This window comes from Macaca thibetana, chromosome 11 (genome assembly GCF_024542745.1).
Source record: "Macaca thibetana thibetana isolate TM-01 chromosome 11, ASM2454274v1, whole genome shotgun sequence".
Lineage (NCBI taxonomy): Eukaryota > Metazoa > Chordata > Mammalia > Primates > Cercopithecidae > Macaca > Macaca thibetana.
Window position 1 is genome coordinate 92,395,043 of NC_065588.1, and position 6,000 is coordinate 92,401,042.

General features: G+C 45.8%; 1 pseudogene; it reads right to left on the bottom strand.

Annotated features, from left to right (window-relative positions):
• Nucleotides 1-1,236: 1,236 nt before the first annotated feature.
• On the bottom strand, nucleotides 1,237-5,066 carry LOC126931652 (protein yippee-like 5; annotated as a pseudogene).
• Nucleotides 5,067-6,000: the final 934 nt, after the last annotated feature.

Consider the following 6,000-nt stretch of genomic DNA (forward strand, 5'->3'; position numbering starts at 1 on the left):
CTGACCTCACGTGATCCACCCGCCTCGGCCCCTTAAAGTGCTAGGATTACAGATGTGAGCCACCGTGCTCAGCCGGCTTTCTATTTTGTTTTCTTTTTCTTTTTCTTTCTTTTTTTTTTTTTTTTGAGATGGGGGTCTCACTCTGTTACCCAATCTGGAGTGCAGTGGCTTGATCATAGCTCTCTGCAGCCTTGAACTCCTGGGCTCAAGCAATCCTCCCATCTCCACCTCCAGAGTAGCTGGGACTAGAAGTGCAAGCCACTGCACTCGGGTAATTCTTTAGTGTTTTGCAGAGATGAGGGTCTTGCTCTGTTTTGGTCTTGAACTCCTAGGGTGTCCCTTTGTTGCCCAGGTTGGTCTCAAACCCCTGGGTTCAAGTGACCCTCCCACTTCAGCCTCCCAAAGTACTGGGATTACAGGTGTAAACCACTGTGCTGGCCAACTTCCTATGTTTTAAAAATCCTCCCAGTCGGGTCCAGTGCCCTAACCTAATGGATGCCAGTTGAATGTGGCCTCTTTTAGTCAAAGGGAAAGATTCTTTTTTTTTTTTTCCTCCAATTATTACTTTATTTATATTACTAGGCTTAAGTTACATGAAAAAAGACAACTAAGCGGTTTTGCCCATTTCAGAAAAAGTTTCCAATCAACACCAATTATGTGGCGACAAATAACTAGGAATGGTGACAGCTTTGGGTCAAGACCAACAAGGAAGAATGGACTCTCGTGCTGCAGTACATTTCCAACAAGGATACGGCACACCAGCCAGCACAGCCATGCTAACACTGGGCCTTCAGCGCCAAGCACAGATTCAGATCTATTCTCTGAAGTTAGCAAATCAAGTGAAATAACTGGAATTTTTTTTTAAGTTTAAAATGAAGCCCAAGTAAGTTTAAAACCATACTCTTGTCATATTTTCCTTTCAAAATTCACATGAAACACACTTTTCGTGCCAATAGCCCAGAGATTTCTTCTTACATAACCCACCATGCAGCTGCAGACAGACTCTCCTACCTCAAGATGTAAACATAGGGGAAAAATTAATGGCATTTGTCTAATATTCTCTCTATACACTGCTGTTGGATGGAAAATACAAAAAAAATTTTTAAAGGTTCCATCTCAGATTCTCGCAACCTTCAGGTCATGCATCTGACTCTGATGCTAAGGTGACAGTGATTGTCACCTGATGTTTGTTTTCAGTAAGGAGGACCTGGGAAAGACGAATTTATCTCTTTTTCTTCAAGAATTATCAGATGGTACATGCTCCTCAGAGCCCCCACTCTCTTGAACTAGAGCACTCTGCGGGATCACACAGCCTTCCGTACAACACGGCTATCTCCAGTGACAAATGCATAAATCCATCCCGGTTTGCTATTGCAATTTTTGCAGCTCATATCTGAACCCTGTGGCCGCCAGTGAGCATGACCAGATCTTAAAGTTCACTGCACAGCAGATTAACTACCTTGTTAAAAGGCCAGTGGCACCTGTGAACTGAGCGGAGATGAGTTCTGAGCAGTTGGTCAGGATCCTGTCAGTTTGCACAAGAACACAGACGGGTACCACCGATATGATCAAGGAAAATTCTGCCCGTTTTTATAGCTGAAGTTCTACAATCTCTGAGTGGCGATGAGATCCATGGCTGCCAGATCTCCTAAGCTGGGATGAAGGCCCCAGGATTCTTGACAGTTAATCAAAACCAGAATTCATACTGAAGCAGGAAATTTTCCCTGGCCCCTCACAGGCGGGGGAGTGCAGGTGAGTGGGTGCAGGAGCTGGGGCGAGTGCTTTGGGGCACTGGCAGGAACAAAACTCCATGCAGCCCTGCAGCACGGTCTAGGGGGGTGCCCATGACCCATGAAGCCCCAGAAAGAGTGTTACAGTGCTCTTTTAGCATTGCCTTCTGTGGATAGCTTAAGTGTTAACAACTCAGTGGAAAGTCAGTGTGACAGCCTTTTGCACTCGCACCCAAGTTCTCATTCACTATCCAGGAGGAATGCGGTCACACAACAAATTGGAGATGCTATATGTGGGGGATTTTATTGCCAGTGAAAGCGGCTCTCAGCAGAAAGGGGAGCTGAAAAGGGGACGGAGCAGGAAGGTAATCTTCCCCAGCAGCCGTCCCTGCTGGACTCCTCCCCAAAGCTACAACGTCAAGCTGTCTGGTGTCCTTATAAGAAGACAGCCTTGCTGGGCGCAGTGGCTCACGCCTATAATCCCAGCACTTTGGGAGGCCGAGCAAGAGAGAGCTAAGGTGGAGGTGCTGCACACTTTTAAGTCAAGCTGCTTCTCCTCTCTGCTGGCTGAGTTTTGGTGTTATTATAGACACAGGATGCGGGGCAGGGCAGGCTGTGGGTGGTTTTGGAAAACGCAACATTCCAGCAGGCAAACAGGGATGTAAGTTTTCACTTTGGGTCGTGGTATTTTCACTCAAGGTGAAAAACCTCTTCCCAGAATGTTTCTGCATCCTGTCCTTGTCATTACGGAATAAAATGGTACACTGCCATTTCATGTTATTCCTTTTTTAAAATACAAATCCTTTAAGCTGGTTGTTTACCTCTTTTTAAAAGGAAACTGTAAGGTCCTCCAGGGCAGGGAGTATGTCTGTAAAGCCTTCTAGAGCTGGGCTCCTTGCTTCCTGATCTCACTTTCTCACTGTCTGTAGGCTCTTGGGCAGGTTATTTACTTTCTTAGTGTCTCAATTTCCTCCTCTGTAAAACAGAGATAATAGTATTTAGCCCAGAGGGTTGTGGCGAAGTGTGAATCATTTCTCCATGTAAAACACATAGGACAGGCCGGGCAAGGTGGCTCATGCATGTAATCCCAGCACTTTGGGAGGCCTAGGCGGGCAGATCACCTGAGGTCAGGAGTTCAAGACCAGCCTGGGCAACACGGAGAAGCCCCATCTCTACTAAAAATATAAAAATTAGCTGTGCATAGTGGCACATGCCTGTAATCCCAGCTACTTGGGAGGCTGAGGCAGGAGAATCGCTTGAACCCGGCAGGTGGAGGTTGCAGTGAGCCGAGATTGAACCATTGCACTCAAGCCTGGGCAACAAGAGTGAAACTCTGTCTCAAAACAAAACAAAACACACATAAGACAGAGCTCAGCACAGAGTAGGTGTTAAGCATGTTCACCACTATTATTTCCTTTGCTTAGCACAATACCTTGCACAGGGCAGACACGCAACAGCTGTCTCATGAATGAAGGAATGAATGAATGAATGACTGGGTTAAGCATGTTGCCACCAGGTGGCAGAAGAGCCTCACTTATAAAGGCAGAACCCAAACACCAGATTCATGAGAACTCCCTCCTGAAGTCCAGATATACATTGCCAAATAAAATAAAATAAAATAAAATAAAATAAAAAGCACTGAACCTCATTTAGGCCTTGAAGTGAAGTTCCTCTTTTCTCTTGCCCTTCCTGTCTCTCCCATCTCTGCTCACTCTCTGAATCATTTCTTTCTTTCCCACTTAATACATATTAGTCAGTTTGGGCTGCCACAACAAAATACCACAGACTCGGTAGTTTAAACAACAGATATTTAACGCATCACAGTTCTGGAGGTTGGAAGTCCATGATCAAAGTGCCGTGATCAAAGGGCTGGTTTCTGGTGAGGCTTCTCTTCCTGGCTTGTAGATGTCCACCTTCCCGCTGTTATTGTCACAGGGCCTCTTCTCTGTGCCACACAGAGAGGAAGGAAAAGGAGTAGGAGAGGGAGAGAGATCAGATTCACACAATGAAGCCCTAACTGCCAGTTTGACTATATTTGCAGATGGGGGTTTTTTTTTGTTTGTTTTTTGTTTTGTTTTTTTGAGACAGAGTCTTGCTCTGTTGCCCAGGCTGGAATGCAGTGGCCTGATTTCAGCTGACTGCAACTTCTGCCTCCCGGGTTCGTGCCGTTCTCCTGCCTCAGCCTCCCAAGTAGCTGAGATTACAGGCACCCGCCACCACACCCGGTAAATTATTTTGTATTTTAGTAGAGACAGTATTTCACCATGTTGGTCAGGCTGGTCTCAAACTCCTGACCTTGTGATCTGCCCGCCTTGGCCTCCCAAAGTGCTGGAATTGCAGGTGTGAGCCACTGCACCTGCCTGCAGATGGGGTTTTTAGGGAGGGAGAGAGAGAGGGAGATCTGGAGTGTCTTCTTTTTTTTTTTTTTTTTTTTTTTTTTTTTTTTTTGAGACGGAGTCTCGCTCTGTCACCCGGGCTGGAGTGCAGTGGCCGGATCTCAGCTCACTGCAAGCTCCGCCTCCCGGGTTCACGCCATTCCCCTGCCTCAGCCTCCCAAGTAGCTGGGACTACAGGCGCCCGCCACCTCGCCCGGCTAGCTTTTTTGTATTTTTTAGTAGAGACGGGGTTTCACCGTGTTAGCCAGGATGGTCTCGATCTCCTGACCTTGTGATCCGCCCGTCTCAGCCTCCCAAAGTGCTGGGATTACAGGCTTGAGCCACCGCGCCCGGCTTGGAGTGTCTTCTTATAAGGACACCAGTCCTGTGGGATTAGGCCCCACCCAAGTTACCTCATTTAATCTTAATTACCTCCCTAAAGATCCTGTCTCCAAATACAGTCAAACCAGGGGATAGAGTTTCATTGTGTGAATCGGGGAGGGACACCCTTCAGTTTATAACACACACCTTTCATTTTTTAATTCCTGATTCTCACATTTCCTACCAATGTGGTTTTTCATTCTTACTCTCTATTATTCCCGCTCCTCCCCCGGCTCCCATCCGCCATCCTTCAATCTTTATATGGCTTTTCTAGGGCTAGTGGTATTTATTGTAAACTGAACAACTCTAGGGGGCACCATTCATACCATAGTCAGCACAGGTTTGCATATGTATTATGACAATGTTGAGGCTGATGGCAGCAACATGTCTTGAGGAAGGGGAGTCTTTTTCTTACTCACACAAAGGTGCTGGCCCCTTCGTTTTCCTCTGTTGTTGTCCTGTCCTCCTCCCCATCATTCTCTTTCTTCAGCCTTCTCTCTCTTTCCTTACTCTCCTCTTCAGGCTGAACCTGCTCTGTGTCCGTAGAGAGATGATTTAATTCATTGCACCACCCATTCATCCTGTACTTTTGGTCAGCCAGGCCCTTTGTGGGTGCCAGATGGTTCACCCTATTCTTTTTGTTTGTTTGTTTGTTTTGTTTTGTCTTTATTTTTTATGTATTTATTTATTATACTTTAAGTGCTAGGGTACATGTGCAGGTTTGTTACATATGTATACATGTGCCATGCTGGTGTGCTGCACCCAGTAACTTACATTAGGTATATCTCCTAATGCTATCCATCCCCCCGCCCCTCCCCACAATAGGCCTCGGTGTGTGATGTTCCCCTTCCTGTGTCCAAGTGATCTCATTGTTCAATTCCCACCTATGAGTGAGAACATGCGGTGTGTGGTTTTCTGTTCTTGCGATAGTTTGCTGAGAATGATGATTTCCAGCTGCATCCATGTCCCTACAAAGGATGTGAACTCATCCTTTTTTATGGCTGCATAGTATTCCATGGTGTATATGTGCCACATTTTCTTAATCCAGTCTGTCACTGTTGGACATTTGGGTTGATTCCAAGTCTTTGCTATTGGGTTCACCCTATTCTTGCACCTTTAAAGGAATCAGTCTATTTACACCCTAGAGGTCAATACCCAATGAAATGTGCCTCCAATATCCTTGGATCATTCATCGTCTTCATTTACCTTGGAGCAGACATTAAGACTCAAGCATGGAGGAGAAGAGAAGAGAATATAATCCAATAACATAAACTAATGTTTATTGAACCCTTGTGTGCTGCACACAGTTCTCATCCCTCTCTATGCATAACATTTAATCATCAAAACTGCCTTCTCATTTTGTAGATGAGAAAACTAAGCTGCAGAGAATGAGGCAGAGACCCCTCCTTGGTTTCCTAACTTCCATTTTCTTTTCCTTTATTTAAGTAACAGGATCTCATGAGTTTTGGCTGGGCACATGGCTGCCCAAGGAGAGCAGACATTTCCCAGCCTCC